Source organism: Carlito syrichta, unplaced genomic scaffold (genome assembly GCF_000164805.1).
Source record: "Carlito syrichta isolate Samal-C Ts95f unplaced genomic scaffold, Tarsius_syrichta-2.0.1 Scaffold311628, whole genome shotgun sequence".
NCBI classification, from domain to species: Eukaryota; Metazoa; Chordata; class Mammalia; order Primates; family Tarsiidae; genus Carlito; species Carlito syrichta.
In genome coordinates, this window is record NW_007255724.1 from 244,128 (window position 1) to 256,802 (window position 12,675).

General features: G+C 42.5%; 1 pseudogene; it reads left to right on the top strand.

Annotated features, from left to right (window-relative positions):
• Positions 1 to 1,025: 1,025 nt before the first annotated feature.
• Positions 1,026 to 1,488, top strand: LOC103271401 (annotated as a pseudogene).
• The last annotated feature ends 11,187 nt before the right edge of the window (positions 1,489 to 12,675 follow it).

Consider the following 12,675-nt stretch of genomic DNA (forward strand, 5'->3'; position numbering starts at 1 on the left):
TTGATTTTTGTAGAGAGGAAGTTGTCTAGGCTGGTCTCGAATTCCTGGGCTCAAGCAGTCTTCTTGCCTTGGCTTTCCAAAGTGCTAGGATTACAGGCACGAACCATCGTGCCTGGCCTGGGCAATTTTTATATTGTCTTTGAGCTTCAGTTTTCTTATCTGAGGAATGAGGTTAATGACAGTGCCTTCCTCATGGGTTGCTGTGAGGATTAAATCTGATAAGACAATTACATTGCTTAGTGTAGCAGAGTTGAAGATACCATGTGCTGTGGGCATATAGTAAACACTCAATAAATGGCAGCTATTTGTATCAATCAGGATACTTTCATTGTGGCAAAAAATCCTGATTTGACCGGCTTAAACAATAGAGACAATTTATCATCTCAAGTAACTGTGACTTCAGGATTAATTTGGGTTGGGTGGTTGGGGATGACCTCTCTAGGGAGGTGACACTGGGCAGAGATCTGGAGAAAAAGAGCCTTGCGGGGGCGTATCTGGAGAAAGAGCTTTGCGGGCAGGGGATTCCCAAACACAAAAGCCCTGAGGCAGCACAGAGTTTGAGGAACAGCCAGAACAAGAGTGAATGGTCAAATATTTGAATGAATAAAAGTCAGGTGCTTCGAACAGTGCCTGACATGTAGTAGATGCTTGCTAAATAAATGCTAATTTTTGTCGTTATTATTATTATTATTATTTTTTCTTTTTTTTTTTGAGTTGAAGTCTCGCTCTGTCACCCAGACTGGAGTGCAGTGGCTGCTCCCGGCCACCGCAGCCTCGACCTGCTGGGCTCCGGCGATCCTTCCGCCTCAGCCTTCCGAGTAGCTGGAACCACAGGCGTGCGCCACCACGCCCAGCTAATTTTTGATTTATTGTAGAGATGAGGTCTCGCCAAGTTGCCCAGGCGGGTCTCGAACCCACGTGCTCAGGCAATCCACTCACCTCAGCCTCCCAAAGGCGCGGGTGTCGTTATTATTATTGCTAATAGTCTTCAGAATATAAAACTCATTTTGGGAGAAGCTGCAGCCGCCGCCGCCGCTTCTGCGAGGACTGAGCGCGGGCCTGCAGGCATGTCCTACTGCCGGCAGGAAGGGAAGGATCGAATCGTATTTGTGACCAAAGAAGACCAGGAAACTCCAAGCAATGCAGAACTGGTGGCTGATGACCCCAATGATCCATACGAGGAGCATGGATTGATGCTGCCAAGTGGAGACATTAACTGGAACTGCCCATGCCTCGGCGGAATGGCCAGCGGCCCCTGCGGGCCACAATTCAAGTCTGCCTTTTCCTGCTTCTACTACAGCACAGAGGATGTCAAGGGATCAGACTGTGTAGACCAGTTTCGGGCCATGCAGGAATGCATGCAGAAATACCCCGACCTCTATCCCCAAGATGATGAGGGGGAGGAAGAGGAGAAGAAGTCAGTAGAACGTATAGAAGAAACGGCCCCCACTGTCTGCTACAACCAAAGAAGAGAAGGGGTCAAGTTAATGAAGGCCACCATACACTGGGCTCCAGTCCTTCTACTCAGAGTGAAGTGGACCTTTGCAAATGCCTTTCAGTTACCCTCTGAGAAACTGTCTTTCCCTCTGTTGTCCTATGCACTATAATGTACAAAATAACTTATTTTGATGATCAGGGGTCTTGGCCTCTTGACGTGTACACTGAAGAAGCTAGGGGTTGTATGTATGTGTTTCCTACATAAACCTGTCAGCAGATGTAGCTGCCACTTTTGAATTCTCTTTTCTCAGATTACCCTGAATTTCACCACTTTGAAATAATGGGCTGAGTAGTCCCAGCAACCAAAAATCATTACCCAGGAATGTTGCTTGTGAGTGAGCTGATTTATTCTGATTCGTTATCTCCCTTTCAGTAGATTAAAAAAAAAATTTACCCTTTTAGTAGATTGTGTACCCCTTTGGGAAATGAAATAGAAACAAAAACATCTTCTTTTTAAAAATGCTGGACTGGGGCCATTTTTACTAGAAGAGGTCAGATACATAGTCCTCAAAATTCACTTTGACCTTGAGTATACGAGGAGGTACAGTACTTCATTCCTGATACATTTTGATTTCTGTGTTGGTGTTGAGCTCCAGGTTTTGTGTTTGGACAGGAGATTTGGACCCTCCCATCCAAATCCCCTTCTAAGTGAAGGGAAAGACTGGTTTTTGCTGTTTCTTGCTATTCTGAAACCCCTGGTCCATTTTACAGTGGCTCTAGTCTAGTCAGATGCAACGTTCTTGAGAGGTGGGGACCTAATAGTCACCAGAATAGCAGCCAAGAGAGAAAACAGTGTGAATTAAGTACTCAATTAAAAGGAAACATGATTAAAAAAAAAGACTCATTTTGAGGGGAAAATTCAGGTTATATATTTTCCTGACATTGTAAAATATATTTTATTATATTTTATTTTATTTTACTTTTTTGAGTTGGAGTCTCACTCTGTCGCCCAGACTGGAGTGCAGGGGCTGCTCCCGGCCACCACAGCCTCAACCTGCTGGGCTCTGGCGATCCTTCCGCCTCAGCCTTCCAAGTAGCTGGAACTACAGGCGCGCGCTACCATGCCCGGCTAGTTTTTGATTTATTGTAGAGATGAGGTCTCGCCGAGTTGCCCAGGGAGGGTCTCGAACCTGCGGGCTCAGGCAATTCACTCATCTCAGCTTCCCAAAGCGCGGGGTTACAGGCTGAGCCACCGAGCCCGGCTGTAAAATATATTTTTAAAAAATCAATTTTTTCTTGCTCCTATGTTGAAAGGAATATGTCTATAATAGTAGATAATTTGGAAAATACAGTGGAGGAGACAGATGGAGACAATCACTATTAATGTTTTAGTGTATTTCCCACTGGTATATTAATATGCTTAGTCTTTTTTTTTTTTTTGAGTTGGAGTCTCACTCTGTCGCCCAGACTGGAGTGCAGTGGCTGCTCCCGGCCACCGCAGCCTCGACCTGCTGGGCTCCGGCGATCCTTCCGCCTCAGCCTTCTGAGTAGCTGGAATTACAGGCATACACTACCACACCTGGCTGATTTTTTGATTTATTGTAGAGATGAGGTCTCGCTGCCCAGGCGGGTCTCAAACCCGCGGGCTCAGGCAATCCACTCACCTCAGCCTCCCAAAGGCGCGGGATTACAGGCTGAGCCACCGAGCCCGGCTGCTTAGTCTTTAATGTATCCCAAACTGTGATTACTTCATATTCTGCATGCAACTCTATATTTTATTTTTTTACTTGACCTGATGGTGTAAGTATTTCCCATAAAGGTGTCATACATAGAGTTTGTTATGGCTGAATAATGTTCTACTGAGTGGAATACACTCAGTCATTCCTCAGTTAATGGATGTTTAAGTTTCTTTCATTTTTCTCTATAGGTATATTGTGCACAATGATTTTGTTCTTCTTAGATTTGTTTCTGTAGGTGACATTTTCAGATATGAAATTCCTAATTCAAAATTCAGGGTGGCTAGTTTTCTCTTATAGAAATTTAAAAACAGTGGTATTTATTGGTGGGGTTCTTTGATACAGAATAGATCAGATCTCTCGGTAGACTTCAGATAATGCTGCATTCTGTTTTATTTCCTTTTAGAGTTGGAAAAGTTCATGTCCATTCATCTCTGAGAGTAATGAGATTTGCTATTTTTATTCTTTTTTGTTTTAAGTTATTCTAAAAAAGCTCTACCCAATGCCTTAGTGAAACTTTATGATGCTTGCTACCCCAGGAACTAAGGAGTTGAAGGCCTAAGAGTGATGAATTTTCCTCAGGTTATCAGTGGGGTCAAAGATGAAACTATTGAGATCCGAGATAAGTCCCATCTTCTCTTGGGGCCTTGGTTTCCTTTCCCCATATCTATCAAAGACTGCAGAACTCTTGTGTTCTGAGCCCTTGCTATGTATCAGGCCAGTGCTGAGAATTATTGTGTTCACAGATGCAAGTTCTCATAGTAGTTGCGCACTTATACTTTAAGGGATAGTGCATTAGACTATGGGCTCTGTGAGGGCAGATAACTTGTTCTATTCACCAACTCTATTAGTCTGCTAGGGCTGACATAGTAAAATAAAGACTGGGCCGCTTAAGCAACAAACATCTATTTCTCACAGTTCTGGAGCCTAGAAGTTCATGGTCAAGGTGTTGGTAGGTTGGCTTCTCCTGAGGCCCCTCTCCTTGTCTTATAGACAGCGCCTTCTCCCTGAGCCCTCACATGCCTTTCTCCGTGCGTGGGCATCCTAGTGTCTCTTCCTCTTCTAATAAAAACACCAATCCTGTTGGATTAGGGCTGCATCCTAATGGCCTCATTTTAATGTAATCACCATGTTGAAGACCTTTTCTCTAAATAGTTACATTCTAGGTTCTGGGGTTGGGTCTTCAACATGTGAGTTTTGAGGGGATACAATTCAATCAATATATATCCAGTTTTTAGCACCACCATCATCAATATATTTTGAGCATCTGAAAAAGATCTACAACACCTTAGTTCCGGGTGCATAGGCTCTCAGAAAACATTTGCTGAATGAAGGAATGAAGGAAGTCCGGGAAAGCTGACACATCCAGTTCAGTCCCAGCAGCCAAGGCAGCTACATTCTGTGTAACCTCATCTCTCGCACTGCCTCTGTTTTACAGGTGAGGACATTGAGGTGTAGATGTGTTAAATGATTCACTGTGGGTCACACAGACGCTTGCTGGAGGAGGTGGGATTCACATCCAGGCCTTCCTGGTATCAGGCCCAGAATTCTAACCTTCCTGCTGCACTGAGAAGATTGACTTGATCATTGCCAAGCTCCCTTAATCCAATTTTAGAATTTTCTAGAAGCCTTCCTCTCTTCATTGAACTGAAGCTTCCTTATAAGAATGGGTAAGAGGACGCCAAGAAGAAATTCTTGAACAAGGAAGGATGTAGCGCGTGGCTGTATTTCCAGCTACTTCAAAGGCTGAGGCGGAAGGATCGCCGGAGCTCAGCAGGTTGAGGCTGCGGTGGCCAGGAGCAGCCACTGCACTCCAGTCTGGGCGACAGAGTGAGACTCCAACTCAAAATATTTAAAAAAGGAGGGATGATTTGGTGGTCCAAAGTCAAATCTTTCCCATTACTTTTATATACTTAAAAAAAAACAACAAAAAGTTTGTGGCAGCTCCATGAAGCAGGGAGTTATGATTTTGTTTCCAGTGCTGCATTCTAGTGCCTACAACAGTGACTGACACACAAAGCCACTTAATACATATTTATTGAATGAGTCAATGAATCATGTGTGCATTTTACATGTTAATACAACCATGTTCCAGGTATTAATACCACTCAACATCTTAAAATTTCATTTTGTCCCAGTACTTCTGCATATTAGTTCTATAGATGACCTCACCCTTGTTTCAAGAGACACTAAATGCCAAAATTGTGGTAAAATATACAGAACATAAAAGGTAACATTTTAACCTTTTTTGTTTTTGTTTTGAGTCGGAGTCTCACTCTGTTGCCCAGGTTAAATTTTTCATAAACTCCTTCTTTAAAAGCAAGCTAGTAGTCTAAGGCTAGGTGATTTTGATAAATAGCACTGTGCATTTTGGTTTACTGTTTGGATGGTATGTTAAGGACCTTTGCAGTTTCATTATTTATAATTTTAACAATTGCTTGTAGTCAAATTCTGCAGTTTAGCGTGTAAATGGGGGTCTGATAGCCCTAAGACCCATTCTCTGCCCAGGTAGCCAGGCCATAGTATTGGATAATACATTCAGAGAGCCACATCATTTTTCCAGTTGCCAATTTGTAAGGCATGCCATTTTTTTTGGTGTCCCAATTTTCGTAAACTTGGACTTTTAAGTATTTTCCTCTGGCAAGTGTGAGCAGGAAGAAGGAGGGTCGGATAGACCCTAACACACAAGATCCCGGCCAGATTGCGGGAAGTACAGCATTTTTTTTAGCATGACATACATTCCCCTTTTTCCCGCTAGCATCATGTCTAAGGCCATATGATATTTTTATGTCATTTTACTAGTAGCATTTAATTGTTTAGCAATTTTTAAATAGCATTTCTAGTATGGTTAATAAATCTTTGTTGATTATTATATATATATAATTGATTCAATTTCAATTTTTATTTATACTTACCCACCAAAAGAGAGATTTAAGTCCTGTAGCTATTTGATTTTGATCTTTGAATTTATTAGAAACTTCCCTAGGGATTCCTATAGCATTTATATATATATATAAGAGTCAAATGAGCCGGGTACTGGTGATTTAGGTAATGATCATTTAACTCTTTTCTTTTTTTTTTTTAACAAGACTGACACTTTAACTCTGACGATGCAAATTGCCTAAAAGTGACAGGATAGCAAAGGTATTCCAGAAAATGGGTATGACATAAGAGCCGGGTGGTCATTAGGCAAACCTTACTTTAAGTTTAAAACTACCTCATAGACAAAACATACTTCAAGGAAAAACAGGTGACACCACAGACAAAAAGGATATTCTAAATAAGGCTATCTTCTATCCAGCTACTCAAACATAGGCAATAACAGTTAAAATAATAGATTGAAATAGCAACACATTAATGGCAAGACGCTTCGATACTCCACTTTTAGTAATGAATAACAAGTCCAGACAAAATATTAATAAGAAAATAGAGGCTCTGAACAAGTCTGTAAGTCATAGAGTCCTGATAAGTCTATGTAAAGTGAACAGTCCCTACAACTACAAAATGTATAGTCTTCTCCATAGCTTATTTACCACTCTCCTGGATAAATGACCTACTAGGCCACACACAAGATTTAACGAAGTTTAGAAGACTACAATCTTATAAACTATCTTTTCTGATCCAAATGGAATAAAACTACAAAATCATTAGTAAAATGAAAGCTAGAAAATCCTTGAATATGTGGAAATTATACTAACTTAAGTAAGTGATCTAGAGATTTAACTTAATCCCTGCCTAATTCCCCATGTCCTTTTGGCAGATATAAAAAGAAAAAGCAACCCTAAAAATTATATCAATCTCTAGAGTCCACAAAAAACCAAAAAACCTTAACAACAACACCCAAAATTTGGTGTCAAGACACTTTTCTGATTTCAAATCCTATTACAAAGCTACAGGAAACAAAGCAGTTTGGTGCTGTGATGAAAGGCAGACGAATACACTGAAAAAGACTCCACAGAAATCAATCCTTATGTTTTCAGTCAAGTCAAGAGAGAGTCTCACATTTGTATTTACTTTAACATTATTCACAAAAAATTAGTTGGAAAACACCCAAACACCTTTCATCACATCGAACAATTTTGAGCCCAAGTATTTTCTCAGCCTTTAAAAAGCAGAAAATCATGGTGGCTCAGCACTTTGGGAGGCCGAGGCAAGAGATTGCCTGAACCCAGGGGTTCGAGACCATCCTTTGGCAATTTGGTGAGTCCTCATCTCTACAATAAATCACAAAAACTACCTGGGCGTGGTGGCGTTCATCTGTAGTTCCAGCCACTTTGAAGGCCGAGGCAGAAGGATGGCCAAACCCCGCAGGTCAAGGCTGCAGTGTCCTAACGTGTTGCGGCACTCCCGCGGGTAGATTGGCTAACATGTGTCTCTTCACATCCCAGGGCTCTTTCCTTTGCTCCAGACAAGAGATCAGGTCTGACGGAGGGACGGCCAGGCCCAGGGAAACCAGGTTTTTGTGGTTGTCTAACATCACACCTGAAGGGTGCAGGAAGCGCCCAGAGGAGCAGCTCCCAAAATGGCGCCGACACAAAGGCCCTCGGTCCCGGCGTCTGTGAGCACAATTCCCCGTATGGGCCCGCGAACTTCAAACCTTCCCCCGCGCCAATTCCAAACCTGCAAGCCTCCAATCCGTAGCCAGCTTTGCGATGCGTCCAATAGGACCATACCACGGCGTTGGCCCCACCCTGCTCCCATGCGGCTCCTCCAATAGGAGCATAGCACGGCCCCTTCCGCCCCGTCAGGCTGATAAATACAGCCCTCTCCCCGCAACTCTCTCTCGGTCTCTCTTTCTCTCTGTGTCGCTCTCTCCCCGCCTGTCTCCCACTTCCTCTCTCTCTCTCTACTCTCTCTTTCTCTCCCTCTTTTTCTTTTTTCCCGTTACCTATCCCCTCTGTAACAGCCGCTTTCATAAATGTCTTGGTCCTGGCCGGGTGTGGAGTCATTACTGGCGCGGGACCTCTTTCAACATCCCTGTACAGAATCTGCGGAGCGGGGCCCAGGCATCCCATTGCTCTGGAGAGAACTCTGTGGCCACAGTTTTCATGGTCACCAGCGCCTGGCAAACAGTCATTTCCTCCTCTTTCTCCTCCTTCTCTGGGATTTCTTCTGAGATGAGATTATCTCGACAAGTCACATACCTTCCCGGCTTCCAGGTGTCACGGAGTCCTCCCTGCAGTTGTCCCAGGACCGGCGGGACACAGGACGATGAAGGCTGAAGCGAAGACTCGCAGAGCTCCCAGACGGCAGGACAGCCCAGCGGGGACGACCCAGCTCTGGGAGCCTCATTTGACTCTTTTAGTAGATTTTAGTGGGTTTTGAAATGCCAGGGTGAATGGATTGGGCGATCAAACCAAAGCCTGCTTTTCATCCATCTGGGTGGCAACCGGGCTCGAACTGTCCTACCTTTACCGTACCACCAAACATCGGCTTGAGGGATGTTAAAGTCCGAGTAGTTGCCCCCCGTTGGCCTAGAGACATCAAGAACATGGGTGCAGGTTTGCAGATGCCCACAGGAGCAGTGAAACGATCCCCTCGTCTGGAGAGACAAGATGAGTGATTTGTCTTGTCTATGGAGATGGAAGGATACACCTTCGGATCTGACGTCTGTGCAAGCGGCTCGGGGAGCGACGGCAGCAAGTCCTGTACCCCCGTGCGTCCTTATCTTGATGTAGAGCCAACAGACAACTTATTCCTTTGAGGTCTGTGTCCCAGTTCATGGGGACTGGGGCTATTTGAGCCTGTGGCCTACCTGTGGCACAAGCCTAACAATCACTTTTGTTAAGGCTTGTTACTATATGTTTTATCTATTCAACCCAGGCATTTGTGTTCCCATATCCTGTTTTAACCTCTAGAGTTTGTTTTAAGTCTTCTGTTACTTTCATAATCATTACCCTGCCAGGATTATTCTTGGGGTTAGTTTGGCTTAATTCCCAAAGCTGTAAAGGATTTTGGATTAAGGGGTGGGGTAGTATGGATGGACAGTGAAGATGTGGCAGGCGTTGCAATTGATTTTATTTAAAATTTAACTAGAGGGTCCTGTCCAGATAAGGCTGCTTCTAACCCATATTTTTGAGGTATCACAGGATTTCTGTCTATGAGTGGAAGTTGGGTTATTGTTAATAACAACGGGTTACATTGTAAATGTTGACAACCAGGAGGAGTAGCCCCTCTTATAAGTTGAATTTTATTTTTTTAACTAGAGCTGTCCATTTTTTAAATTGAGTGGTTCAAAAGACACTAGACCAGTCCCAGCAAGGGTTATTTGGGGTGAGTAAAGTAATGCTATTCTTAACATAAGGGCCAGCCCCTCCATGTTTTGTTCTGATACATTTTAGACCATCTTTAGCAGTAGTATCAGGATAAAGGTATTTGTCAACCATAGATAAACTTTTTTTTGGTCGTGAAGACTTTCAACAAGACAGGTCAGAACAGGCATCAAATTTAATAGCTATTGGGGAGTTAGTTTTAGTGATATTAATAATAAACCATCCTTTGTTTTTGTTTATTACTATGGTTAGAATTAGTAATACCTTCAAGGTAAACAAAGGTTTCATGGTTGCGGGATTGAAAAGGCCCTTGTAAATATGTTTAATGATAAAAGCAATAAACATACATATGATAAGAAATGCAGCTGGCAGTGCTATGAGAAAATGTACAGAGGAATACATTAGGTTTTCTTGAATTTCAGTTTCAGTCGTTTAGTTTGAGAGACTTCCCATTTAATGGGAGTGTTTTCTGGTACTATAACTTCCTTGGTGATTTCTTGACGTGGGTATGATGCATCCACCCTTTTCCAGCAGTTCATATGGCTGTCTCAGTTATCAGAAGCACTTAATAGGGTTTTTCCCAGCTTGGTTGGAGCTTAGTCTCCTTCCAGGACTTGATTAACATTTAATCAAGTTGGAACTGGTGAACTGTAAACTCTAGAGGAGGGGTTTGAGCAAGGAGTCCTTTCAATCTAAGAGAGGATAAGGTAGAGGAAATAGTCAAAAGATTTTTTTTTTTTAAAAAATTGGTTTTTCTAAAGAAGGGAGGGCTAGGACAGGAGCAGTAATTAAGGCTTGCTTTAAGTTTTTTTAAAAAAAATTTTGTAATTTTTCCTTAGTTCCCTTAAGAAGATTTGGGGCCTTTTTTAAAAGAAATAGTTTAGAATATAAGCCTTTAGTTTTAGTTGCATAACATTTAATCCACAATTTATAATATTTTGTTAAGCCCCCAAACTTTTAAAGTTTCTTTTGGATCAAAATTTCCTGTCCTGTTCCCCTTAGGGCTGCTTCTTTTCTTTAGCTTGCCCTCTCGGGCTTTTGGAGCCCGTTCATGGGGGCCTCCCATTCCTTTGTTTCTGAACCACGTTTTTGACAGTGCTTATCATAATTTCAACTTTCTGCCTCCGCTTTTTTTCTTCTCATCTAACAAACATTTTTCTGCACTTTCCTCAACAGCTTTTTAATGTTCCTTTCATTTCATCCCTCTAGCTTTTGTAAATTTTTTTGAAATGTCAGGCCAGTTTTTAGTAACAAAGTTTACTTTTAACAATTTTTGTCCTATAGAGTTTTCTGGATCTAATCCAGAATATTTTTTCATCTGGTCCCTGAGACATTGCAAAAAAAGTTGTGGGAGTTTTCTCCCTTTTTTGGGGGGCTGAATTTCAAAAGTCTTAGAAACATTTTGAGACCTTGGGGCAGGTTTCTGAATGCCCTTAATCATTAGTTCCCTCAAGTCTTGCATTCTTACTCTGTCTCCTGGGTTATTATTGTCCCATATAGGGTCAGTATTTGGATACTTCTTTTCAGCAGGCTGTCCACCTGGGTCTGGGAGATGATTTTGTTCCCAGATGGACATAGCTGCTCACCTAATCAGTCCTTTTTTCCCTGAGTAAACAAAATATTTATAATTGACATTAGTTTCACCCAAGTATATATGTTAGGTTTAAGGAATTGATTAACTTGATTGGCCAATTTTAGTGGGTCCTCTAGGAGTGATTTTATTTTTTTTCTTAAAATGTCTTACTTCTGTACTGTTGAGTGGAGCACTTACAAAACCAATTTTTCCTTGTCCCAGTGGGACTTCCCTTAAGGGGAATAGTTTATATTTTGCCTGACTCCTCAGGAAGAAAGGGAAATCTTTCAATATCTTTTTGGCATTGTTCCAATTTCCTTTCTAAACTAGGATAAATATGTTGGGAGCTTGGGGGTTTTGACTCCTGAATTCCTGATAAATTCTTGTTTCTGACCATTCTCCCCCCTTACACTCCTGGTCTTTTTGAGGATTATAAGGTGGGGGAATATAGGAAAGTGGATCCCAAGGCTTTTCCCTTTCCTCTGTGGGCTCAGATTCTTTTTTTTTTTCTTTCCTTTTCACATTACCCGTTTTAAGAGGGAACACGGGAAGGGCCCGTGATTGCCAGCAAAGGGTATAGTCTTTTTCTCAGATGAAACAGAGGACTTATTATTTACATACATTATTAAAATCTGGCAAAGTCAATCTTTATTAGAACCACATTCTGGACAAAAGACTGAAGGCTGACATTTAGGTTTTTTTTTGTCCAGATAAAACAAAATCCAATCATTTTCTTTTCCCCCTTCTTTTTGGTTCTGGAATGATTTTTCCAATCTTTCAACATTTGCCCTTAAAATTTGGGGGAATTTTAAGGGAGTGCTTTCAACCTCCCTTCCTAGGCTTAGACTGTGTATTACCCATTCTTGGTTACCAGGTTAGTTTGTGCAATTCTGGAATTTTTCCAAAAGGGCGCTCAATTCTCATAATGGAGATTTCTTGCGGACCTTAAGACTTCAGGCCCTCCCAGAAAGGCTCTATCCCTCCTTACTGGAGATTTCTTGCAGATTTCATGATTTTTCCTGACTCTACTTTCACTTTGTCACTAGGCAATATCTTATTCTCTTGTGTTCACACAACGTTTCCAACTCACTGCCCAGCGCCTTGGAGTTATGGTTTTGTCACCTGTGGGAATACTTGGGCAATTCTGGGAGGTGATCAGGCTCCTCTTCTTCCTCTTAGGAGCAGGCTTCACCAAATTGAATCCGGGTTCTTACCAGTCTGACAGGCGGTGCTCCCATCCTGCTCCCAGGGTCCTTCCCTCAGATGCCGGGAGGGCTTTTCCCCTATGGATCAACTGGCACCAGGTGAGGTCACCACTTTTGGTGTCCTGGGAGTTGCACCCCGGTGACATCATCATCTCTACCTCCTGATTCCCAGTCAATGCACCCGAGATGTGGCAGGATTCTTTACAGAAAGAGACAAGACATTAAAGCTTGTTTTTTCTTTTTTGCCAGGAAGCAGCATTTATTTGCGAGGGCACTGGCCCAGCGGATTCACATCCAAAGGCTGAGCCCAGAGCACAGTGGGGCATTGCCTTGTATGACATTTTAGCCCCTTTGTCTCCCTTATAAGGCAACCTGCATTTTTGATTGGGTATTTTGTGGCACAGAGTTGTACCTGGGTTACTCACAGGCACTTAGTGATTAACTACGCCATG